The sequence below is a fragment of the Cervus canadensis genome, chromosome 2, assembly GCF_019320065.1.
Source record: "Cervus canadensis isolate Bull #8, Minnesota chromosome 2, ASM1932006v1, whole genome shotgun sequence".
NCBI classification, from domain to species: domain Eukaryota; kingdom Metazoa; phylum Chordata; class Mammalia; order Artiodactyla; family Cervidae; genus Cervus; species Cervus canadensis.
Genome location: NC_057387.1, coordinates 23,482,116 through 23,494,478, shown reverse-complemented (window position 1 = coordinate 23,494,478; position 12,363 = coordinate 23,482,116).

Here is a 12,363-nt window from a genome sequence, read left to right as displayed (position 1 = left end):
ATTAACTTCAACTTTATGCTAACTAGAAGAGCCTGTTTTGTGACCTATTAAACATGCTTTGTACATCTGCTTTAACCATCAAAGAAAACAATGCATTTAAAAATCAAGATGGAGTAACCACGGTTCAGGCATCCAAAATGGAGTTGGGTGACCATTGTGGATGTGGTTTCAGACACATTCCTGTGTTACTGAGAACTTGACTTTTCTGAACTCTATCAGACTCAGAGATAACACCCAGTTCCCAAAAGAGTATCTACTGCCAGCTGCCAGCTGCAACCTCATGACCTTAAGATCTCCTCTTCTAACTGTGCAGTCATCTTAGACCACAACCTATCCTTGTTTAACAAACACCCTTAATTCTTGCCAATTTCAATCCTAATTCTTAAAAAATAACTTAAGTAATTTTGACAGTTTTGCCTGTATAAGCCTCCCATATTTTGTAGTCTGGTAGAACACAATCCAAGTGCTTTTTGAATCTGTGTCTCCCAGGCTAAGTCCTCAGTCTGTCTCAAGTAAAACTCTTTTCCATTCCTATTATAGATTGTTATTTCCATTGACAGTAGTGATACATTTCTGTAATTAAGAAGAACAATTTCAGTGACTTCTTCAATCCAGAGCATCCATTTCAAGGTAGTTTTCTGCATCCAATTATACAGAAGAGGGAAAATGTTTAAGTCTCTAAAACATTTAACTTCTACCTCTCCAAATATCTGGTTTAAAATATGCATACCTTAATGGAGGAGACTGTGCCCTATTCATTTTGGAGTCCTTATGTTACCTCATGAATAATTCTCACTCTAAACAAAATGGGCCTAAAAATTCTGAATTACAAAAACATCATAAAAAAACCAACAAGGACCTACTATATAGCTAGCACAGGGAACTCTACTCAATGTTATGTGGCAGTCTGGATGGGAGGGGAGTTTGGAGGAATGAATACATGTACATGTATGGCTAAATCCCTTTTCTTTCCACCTGAAATTATCACAAATTGTTAATCAGCTATACTCCAATACAAAATTTAAAAAAAAATTTTTACGTTTCCTATTTTACTTGTTCAAATGCACTGTGTAAAGACTCTTTTATTTAGTTGTAGGTACCACAATTGCCTATGTCAAAGAATTTGAGGCAAAGTTAAGTGCCAAATATTGTTGGAGAACCTACTACGTGTCAAACAATTTCACCAAGTGCAAATATAGCATAAGGTACCACATTCCTCTGAGATAGATTTTTGTTGTCACATCAGTCACTATGTCACATCTGCCTCTTTGTGACCCATGGACTGCAGCATGCCAGGATTCCCTGTCCTCCACTATCTCCTGGAGTTTGCTCAGACTCATGTCCATTGAGGCAGTATCGCTATCTAACCATCTCATCCTCTGCCACCCTCCTCTCCTTTTGCCTTTAGTCTTTCCCAGCATCAGGCAGTTGGCTCTTTACATAAGGTGGCCAAAGTATTGGAGCTTCAGAATCTGTCCTTCCAAGGAATAGTCAGGATTGATTTCATTTAGGATTGGCTAGTTCAAGCACCTTGAAGTCCAAAGGACTCTCAAGAGTCTTCTCCAGCACATAAGGTATTAAAAAAGAGCTTGCCCAAGATCCAATAGCTAATAGTAGAATCTCAATGCAAAACTATTCAAACCTGGCGCCAGGGCCTACGTTCTTTGAGTGAGAAGTGAAAGGGTTAGTCGCTCAGCCATGTTTGACTTATTGTGAGCCCATGGAAGAGAGCCCACCAGGCTCCTCTGTCCACGGATTTCTCCAGGAAAAAATACTGGCATCAATAGCCATTCCCTTCTTCAGGGGATCTTCCTGATGCAGAGATTGAAACCAGGTCTCCTGCACTACAAGCAGATTCTTTACCATATGAGCCATCAGGGAAGCCTTATGTTCTTTGGGTAGCCTACCCCATTTCTGAAGCATCAAAAGCAGAGCAACAAAAAAGAGAGTTCAAAGGCCCCTACTGAAAAGCAATGCAGTGTATATCAGGTGCAGATCTGAAAATACAAGGGTTTTGATCGCAGAACACTTAGGCAGAAGCAGGTTATCATTGGTTGAGAAATGAGATAAATACTGAAAAGTAGTGTATTTTGCCAGGAAATAATGTTTATAGCACACTAAGAAGATGAAATATTAGTACCCAGAAAGACATCTACTTCTGCATCACTGACTACACCAAAGCCTTTGACTGTGTGGATCACAACAAACTGGAAAATTCTTAAAGAGATGGGAATACCAGACCACCTTACCTGCCTCCTGAGAAACCTGTACGCAAGATAAGAAGCAACAGTTAGAAGCAAACATGGAACAACAGACTAGTTCAAAATTGGGAAAGGAGTATGTCAAGGCTGTATATTGTCACCCTGCTTATTTAATTTACGTGCAGAATACACGATGCAAAATGGCAGGCCAGATGAAGCACGAGCTGGAATCAAGATTGCCAGGAGAAATATCAATAACCTCAGATTTGCAGATGAAACCACCCTTATGGCAGAAATCAGACAGGAATGAAAGAGTCTCTTGATGAAGATGAAAGAGGAGAGTGAAAAAGCTGACTTAAAACTCAACATTCAAAAAAAAACCAAAACTCAACATTCAAAAAACTAAGATTATGACATCTGGTCCCATCACTTCATGGCATATAGATAAGGAAACAATGAAAGACTTTATTTTCTTGGGCTCCAAAATCACTGCAGATGGTGACTGCAGCCATGAAATTAAAAGATACTTGCTCCTTGGAAGAAAAGCTATGACAAACCTAGTCAGCGTATTAAAAAGCAGACATTACTTTGCCAATAAAGGTCCACATAGTCAAAGCTATGATTTTTCTAGTAGTCATGTGTGGATGTGAGAGTTGGACCAAAAAGACGGCTGAGCGCAAGAGAATTGATACTTTTGAACTATGGTGTTGGAGAATACTCTTGAGAGTCCCTTGGACAGCAGTGGCCACAGGACTGGAAAAGGTCAGTTTTCATTCCAATCCCAAAGAAAAGCAATTCCAAAGAATGCTCAAACTACCACACAATTGCACTCCTCTCACATGCTAACAAAGTAATGCTCAAAATTCTCCAAGCCAGACTTCAACAGTATGTGAACTGTGAACTTCCAGATGTTCAAGTTCATTTAGAAAAGGCAGAGGAACCAGAGATCAAATTGCCAACATCCGCAGGATCATCAAAAAGGTGGGAGAGTTCCAGAAAAACATCTACTTCTGCTTTACTGACTACACCAAAGACTTTGCCTGTGTGGATCACAACAAACTGTGGAAAAGTCTTAAAGAGATGGGAATACCAGACCACCTGACCTGCCTCCTGAGAAATCTGCATGCAGGTCAAGAAGCAACAGTTAGAACTGGACATGGAACAGTGGACTGGTTCCAAACTGGGAAAGGAATAAGTCAAGGCTGTATATTGTCATCCTGCTTATTTAAATTATATGCAGAGTACATCATGCAAAATGCTGAGCTGGATGAAACACAAGCTGGAATCAAGATTTCTGGGAGAAATATCAATATTAAAAGATGCTGGTTCCTTGGAAGAAAAGCTATGACCAACCTAGATAGCATATTAAAAAGCAGAGACATTACTTTGTTGACAAAGGTCTGTCTAGTCAAAGCTATGGTTTTTCCAGTAGTCATGTATGGATGTGAGAGTTGGACTATAAAGGAAAGCTGAGCGGCAAAGAATTGGTGCTTTTGAACTGTGGTGTTGGAGAAGACTCTTGAGAGTCCCTTGGACTGCAAGGAGATCCAACCAGTCCATCTTAAAGGAAATCAGTCCTGAATATTCACTGAAAGGACTGATGCTGAAGCTGAAACTCCAATACCTTGGTCACCTGATGCGAAGAACTGACTCATTTGAAAAGACCCTGATGCTGGGAAAAATCGAAGGCAGGAAGAGAAGGGGATGACAGAGGATGGATTGGTTGAATGGCATCACTGACTTGATGGACATGAGTTTGAGTAAGCTCCGGTGGTTGGTGATGGACAGGGAAGCCTGGTGTACTGCAATCCATGGGGTCGCAAAGAATCAGACATGACTGAGCAACTGAACTGGACAGCAAGGAGATCCAATCAGTCAATCTTAAAGGAAATCAAGCCTGAATATTCATTAGAAGAACTGATGCTGGAGCTCCAATACTTTGGCCACCTGATATGAAAAGCAGACTCATTCGAAAAGACCCTGATGCTGGGAAAGATAGAAGGCAGGAGAAGAATGGGACAACAGAGGGCCAGATGGTTGGATGGCATCACCAACTCAATGGACATGAGTTTGAGCAAGCTTCGGGAGATGGTGAAGGGCAGGGAAGCCTGGCAAGCTGCAGTCCATGGTGTCGCAAAGAGTCCAACATGACAGAGCAACTGGACAACAGGATATTTGAAGAACTAAAAGAAAAAGATGATTAACCCATTAAAAATTGGGTAGAAGAGCATGAGTCAGACTTTCACAGAACAGAAAATACAAATGGCCCTTAAATATATGAAGACACTCAACCTCATTAATCGTAAAAATACGCAAATTAAAATATCAGTGGTATCTAACTTTACATCCACTAGATTAACAAAAATTTGAATAATTCGAATCACAAAGAGATGGCTAGGATGTAAAACAATTCTCACTAGCACAGGGAGTATAATTTGGTGCACACTTGGACAAAGTTTGACATTACCTAATGAATCTAAGCTTGCCTACATTTTGTGACTAGAAATTTGACTCCTTTACTTTGAACATATCCAAGAGAGAAATTCTTGTATATGTGTACACTAAGATATATGTCCAAAGCAACACTGTGCATAATAACAAAAAGAAAAAAATCCATAAATAATAAAGTGGATAAATAGATTGTAGCACTTTCATAAAAATGGAGCACTCTATAATACTGGAAGTAAATTACCCACAACATTAACATGGATGAATCTCAAAAACAAAATTTTAGAGTAAGAGGATAAGTCACAAAGAATATACACAGTATGACACAGGTCATATACAGTTTTAAAACAGGAAAAACTATAGAATCTGCCTCTTAGAGATCCACATATAGGTGATATATTTATAAACACAAGAAAATATTAACACAAAATTCAATATAGTGACACTTTCTGGAGTGTGATTGGGGATGGCTGTAGGGGATTTTTAATCACTGATCATGTTCTAGGTTTTAAACTAAGTGGTGAACACAGATGTTTGCTTTATCATTATTCTTTAAAAGGTACACATATATCATAGACATTTATACTATAACTTATTCACAATGAAAGTTTTAAGCAGCTATACACTTAAACCAAAGATGTGACAACTGCACATTTTCACAAAGAATTCCTGTTGGCTCTTTACCAACATGTGATCCAGCATAAGTGGGCTCCAGGAAGCAGGCTCTCCTGCAGGTGCCAGCAGGAATGGGAGATGGCGTTCATGGCAATTGTCCATGGTGATTAGGATCCTGTGAAGACAGGGCTGCTTCCCAGAGCTAAAATTTCTCCACACCTGTCTACTGGAATCTCAAATCTGAGACAGCAAGCAAGGAGCCAAAGTTAAGTACTTCAGTGACCAGTGATCAGAATCTATGATGTGATCATGGGAGAAAATAAGTCAAAGTACTGTCCTGGAGAATCCAAGTGGAATGGTAAAAACCTGTGCACTCTTGTCTTCACCTATCTTCTCTTTCAACTTGCTTTTAAACCACGCAAGGGCCAAGTCTGTCATCTCCTTTAACACCCCAGGTAGCTTTCAAGTAAAGATATACTGTGACTGTCCATCAATGGGATAGGTTACTTGAGAAATACATAAGGTCACTCCTAAAAAAGAATGGTCCACGTTGGCACATAACTCATTTCCCCAGCCAGCAGCCTTGATCAGTCCCCAAATGCAGTTATTTTTACTTCTTTATTTTTAATTGGAGGATAACTGTTTTACAATATTGTGTTTGTTTCTACCACACATCAACAGGAATCAGTCATAGATACACATATGTCCCCTCCCTCTTAAACCTCCCTCCTGCCTCCTATCCCATCCCACCCCTCTAGGTTGTCACTTGCAAGGCATTTTATAAAGTTCTTTTTACAAGTCATATACACATGCAAATGTACAAAACCAAGTCCTTGATTTAAAATCTATATCTTTCATTTTACTGAAATAGGATTGTTGATTAGATCAGCACTGGGTTCACTGGCATTCTGCAGAATAACAGTGCTTCCCAGAGAGGAATGTTTTGTTCTATTAATGTTAAGTAAAGATTGTGTTTCAGGCTCCAAAATCAATTCCATGTTGGGTGCATTTTCTAAAAGTCTACAAACAACTGAAGGATAGTAAGTTAAAAAAAAAAAAAAAAGAGGTCTAGTGTTGGATTCAGGAGCTCTGAGGTTGAATGCAGGTCTGTCTCTTCTCAACTGTGCTACTACCTTGAACAGGTCTCATTTCTCTAGGTCTCAGCTTCCAAAGCAACTGATCTTAAAGAGTTGGCTAACACCCTGAAATGGCTGCTGGGAGGACCAAGTAGGAATTATATGAAATTACTTTGTAAACTGTTAAATACTGTGTAAATGTAAGAATCGTAATTCTAAGCCTAGAAAGCATGAAAAAAGCATAAAGAAGTTTTTAATAACAGATCAGGCTTTGAGGTTAGAGATCTTTATATCCACTTTCCAAACCTAAGAGCTGACCCCAGATAAATAACATAATCTCTCTAAACTTTGGTTTCCTTAGCTATAAGATTGAATTAGTAATAGTACATACCTCTTGGTGCTACAGTAAAGGACTGAATAAGATAATTGAGGTGGCGCAGTGGTAAAGAATCTGTCTGCCAAGGCAAGAGACACAAGAGATCCTTGGGTTTGATCTTTGGGTTGGGTAGACCCCCTGGAGAAGAGAATGCTTATCCACTCCAGGATTCTGCCCGAAGAGTCCCGTGGACAGAGAAGCCTGGCAGGCTGCAGTCCATGGGTCACAGAGTTGGACACAACTGAGCACAGAATACACACACACACACACACACACGTAATACTTAAATCTATTCCTGAAAATAGTGAGTGCAAAATAAATGTTTATCTCTATTATGTGTAATTAAAGTCCTCTTTTTTGTGGTCTCACCCACACGAATTAGGCATTCTCTTTTCCTAGGATCATGAATTAATTCATGAAATCACTAAAAATTGTATTCTTTTTAAAATTGTAAAACCAATAGCCATGAACACACACACACGTATATAGCCATATCCAAAATCACTTCAACAAATAGCTACATTTCTGAGCCTCTGCATCTGAGCCTCTGCCAGTCACCGTACTAGACATTTTACATATATCAGTTCATTTAGTCTTCACAACAAGCCTACCAGGGGGTTATTATTGCCAAGTTTTAGAAAAGAAAGCTAGCCTCAGGGAGGTTATGGAATTTGCCTGCAATCACACAGCAAGTCAGAAATGAAGCCAAAATTTCAACTTAAGTATCTTGTCTGACTGCTAGTCCCATGATAGTCTTTTCTTTTTCTTTCATCTTCTAGTCTTTTCCATCCTTTCTTCCTTTTCTTTCATTGTTCAAAGTTTTACTATAACAGTTATCTACCTCAAATGCAAATCATTTATACTGATTAATGCAAGCAAAATCAGCTTATCTTGAATCTTTTGTTCTGTTAACTACACAAGAAACACTGAACAAAATAAAGATTGAGGGTGGGGTAGTGGGAGGTACAAACTATTGAATGTAAGATAAGCCACAAGGATGTACCGTACAGCACAAGGAATACAGCCAATATTCTGTGGTAACTGTAAATGGAGTACAGCCTTCTATAAAACTTGCTGGGCAAACACCGAGGAAACCAGAATTGAAAGAGACACGTGTATCCCAATGTTCATCGCAGCACTGTTTATAATAGCCAGGACATGGAAGCAACCTAGATGTCCATCAGCAGACAAATGGATAAGACAGTTGTGGTACATATACACCATGGAATATTACTCAGCCATTAAAAGAATACATTTGAATCAGTTCTAATGAGGTGGATGAAACTGGAGCCTATTATACAGAGTGAAGTAAGTCAGAAAAAGAGAAAGAAAAACACCAATACTGTATACTAACGCATATATATGGAATTTGGAAAGATGGTAACGATGACCCTATATGCAAGACAACAAAAGAGAAACAGATGTAAAGAACAGACTTTTGGACTCTGGGAGAGGGCGAGGGTGGGATGATTTGAGAGGATAGCACTGAAACACGTATATTACCATATGTGAAATAGATCACCAGTCCAGGTTCGATGCATGAGACAGGGCGCTCAGGGCTGGTGCACTGGGATGACCCTGAGGGATGGGATGGGGAGGGAGGTGGGAGGGGGGTTCAGGATGGGGAACACATATACACCCATGGCTGATACATGTCAATGTATGGCAAAAACCACTACAATATTGTGAAGGAATTAGCTTCCAATTAAAGTAAATAAATTTAAAAAAACCCATTGTGGTAAACATTTTCACAGTACATAGGTGTATCAAATCATGTTGCACACCTTAAACTCATGCAATGTTATATGTCAATTATGTCTCAATAAAGCTGGCAAAAATAACATCACCAAAAAAAAATTGTATAAAACTTTATTGTTGTTGGGGCTTCCCTGGTGACTCAGATGGTAAAGAATCTGCTAGCAATGCAAGAGACACAGATTCAATCCCTGGGTTGGGAAGATCCCCTGGAGAACGGAATGGCAACCCCCACCAGTACTTTTGCCTGGGAAATCTCATGGACAGAGGACCCTGGTGGGCTACAGTCATGGGGGCAGAGAGTCAGACATGACTGAGTTACCAACACTTTCACTTTATTATTGTTAGAAGATATTATTAAAGTAGATTGAGGAGGTACAAATATAATCTGTGCTGCTCTGACTGCTTACTCTTTGGGGACTTTTTTCCTGTTGTGATACTCATTGATATTTCTATGTAGGGGCAAAGAGTTGCCTTTACTTCAACTGATGCAGTTGCAACTTCATCAGCTCTGGGCCTATCTAGAAATAGCTCAGTCACCCCTGACTCTGACTCCATGTATTGGGAACAGAACTTTGAAAATTTATAATCACTCACCTTTGAAGTATCAATCAAATATTGACTGAACACCACTCTTGAGCAAGGGGTTGTACTAAGTAATAAAGATAAAAATATACTTAGTGAAGTGAGCCAAACAGAGAAAGACAAATATCATATATCACTTACATGTAGAATCTAAAAAAATGAAACAAGTGACCTTATTTACAAAACAGTAATAGCCCCACAAACAGAAAACAAAGGAGAAGGTGGGGAGGGACAAATTAGGAGTTTGGGATTAACATATATACACTACTATATATAAAATAGATAACCAACAAAGACCTACTATATAGCACAGGGAACTCTACTCAATATTACAGAATAACCTATAAGGGAAAAGAATCTGAGAAAAATATATATTATATAATAACTGAATCACTCTGCTATACACCCAAAACTAACACAAAATTGTAAGTTCAACTATAATTCAATAAAAAATAAACAGAATTAAAATTGATGAGTAAAAGTTGAAAAAATAAATAAATAAACAGGCCCTGTTTTTGGCAAGACAGTAGAGTAGAATCTGACTTCTCACACTGTGATGAACAGAGTTTTAAGAAGAAACATTTAGTCAAGATCTCAGGTATACAAAATTCCAATATGAATATGGCAGTAGCAGAGGGGTATCTTTATTTTTTAAGAGTTTGTTTCAGTAATGAATAGAAATGCTTTGAGTTCACCCTGAGGAAAACAGCCTCTGAAATCATAATGCAGCCATGGAAGGACTTACATGATGAAAAGAGGCCACAGATAAGAATCCCAACATGCCTCCACTCTTGTCTCATAACAGTGAACATGGCTGACTCACTAGCCTCTTTGTTCTCCTCAGTCAGCCCAAAGGCAGTTAACAGCACTATTAATCTCATCTTTTATCAGTGACAGTATCTTAAAACACTTCAAATCATGAGTGCACATATTCTTATTACATATTTGATTACAGCAGTTATATCAAAGATGTTGGAAAATATATGCAGGTACTAGTCAAAGCTATTTAATAAGAGTCTCTCTGGACTTTACTGGTGGTCCAGTGGTTAAGAATTTGCCTGCCAGTCTTCAGGACACAGATTTGATCTCTGATCTGGAAGATTCCACGTGCCTTGGGGCAACTAAGCCCTGCCATGACTGAGCCCACCTCTAGAGCCCACCTCTAGAGCCCACGAGCCACAACTACTGAAGCCCGTGTGCCCTAGAACCTGTGCTCCTCAACAAGAGAAGCTACCACGGTTAGAAGCCTACATACCGCAATGAAGAGTAACCCGCACTAGCTGCAACTAGAGAAAGTCCATGCAGAGCAACTAAAAATAAGTAAATAAGGTCAATGATCATGTTTTCAAAACAAAAAACCTCTCTCACATGTAAAGACACTAATTTATTTTGTTGATTGAGTTTGATGGGACCAGGGAGATGTGAGTAGGTGCTTATGAAGGACTTATCCTTGATGGCTGCCCTTGAGGATTTCCTTGAAAATGCTTCTCTCTTCATATGAGACCTTTGGTTGCATCCACCAATGGATCAACATTAAATATGCTGGCAGAGAAACTGAATGACTCCAGAAGAAGCTGAAATGTGTATTCTGAACTTATTAGAAATGTAAGACTAATGTGGTAATAGGCACTCTCACTTCAGCCACAAGCAGTCAAAAAGAACAAAGTCTCTAATTTACACATCAGATACTGGCCATAAATATGGAGAACAGGTTTAATCAGAATGATAGGTAAGATGCTCTCAACTGGGCACCTCAAGACTCTGGCTCTGCAATGTACTGAATATGTCCCTGCAAAATTCAATTGTTAAAACCTTAACTGCACTGTGATGGTATTTGGGGGCCTTTGGGGGTATTTGGGTGGAGCCATCATAAATGGGATTAGTGCCCTTATAAAAAGAAGCCAGAGAGTTCATTCTTTCTACCATGTAAGAATACAGCAAGAAGTTGAATATCTGTAAACTCATCAGAACTTGACCATACAGGCACTATGATCTTGGACTTGCAGCCTCCAGAACATTGACAAATAAGTTTCTATTGTTTATAAGCCCCTCTGTTTATGATGCTTTTGTTATAATAGCTCAAACTGATCAAAACAGGGCCCTACTGAAGAAATATGAAAGAAATATTTATATAATCAACATAATAATTCCATTATAAAAAATATGATATACATTTCAGAAGTAATTAAAACAGTGTGTAGAAATTTGGGCACAAAGGAAAATCAGATATGGATCCTATCCTCAAACAATCTATGATCTAATAAGAAAAGATAAAATATGTAAAGAAATAACTATAATGCAAAATAGAAGCTTAAAAGTGACACAAATAATGATAGAGTTTAGATTTTGTGGGATTTCAGAAGATGAAAAATTTCTTAAAGTTAGAGAAATCAATGTGAGATTTATGATAGAAAGAATATCTGGATGACAGGATTTCATATATGGAGAAGAAAGAAAAGATAAAAAAGAAAGTAAAGATACAGAGAAGATGGTTTTTAAAAAATTTTTAAAGACCTTTTTTGTAATGTGGGCCATTTTTAAAGCCTTTATTGAATTTGTTAAAATTTTGCTTCTGTTTTTTATTTTTTAACCAGGAGGCATGTGGGATCTTAGCTCTCCTACTAGGGATGAAATCCTCACTGCCTGCATTGGAAAGCAAAGTCTTAACCACTGGACCACCAGGGAAGTCCCCAGAAGATGGTTTTAATACAGCAAACTAGCTCTTCGACTGGATTAGAAGGCACAGATGAACCTGCTTGCAGGGCAGGAATAGAGATGCAGACAGAGAACAGACTGGTAGACACAGCAGAGGAAGGAGAGGGTGGGACGCATTGAGAGTGTAGCACTGACACATACACATCACCGTGTGTAAAACACAGCTTGTCGGAGGCTGCTGCATAGCAGAGGGAGCTCAGCTCCATGCTCTGTGACTAAAGGGAGAGAATGAGGGTGGGGTGCGAGGGAGACGCAGAGGGAGCGGATACAGGTATACTAACGGCTGTTTCACATAGTTGGACAGCAGAAACCATTACCACAGGGTAAAGCAATTATCCTCCAATTAAAAAATAAAAAAGAACGTCTATAAAGCATCAGGGCAAAAAGTTAAGGGAACTAAATCACACAGAACGTGAAGTCTACTCACAACATGGCCTGAAGCAGACCTCCCCCAGCTCCCCATTTAGTCTTCCTCTCTTTCCAGAAAGTTCCCATTTATGGCTCCCCACTCAATGCCACGGCTTTATTTAAATCAGACCTGACACCCAACACCTCTCTCCTTTCTTCCCCAAGACATTTCCCTTCCAGCCTT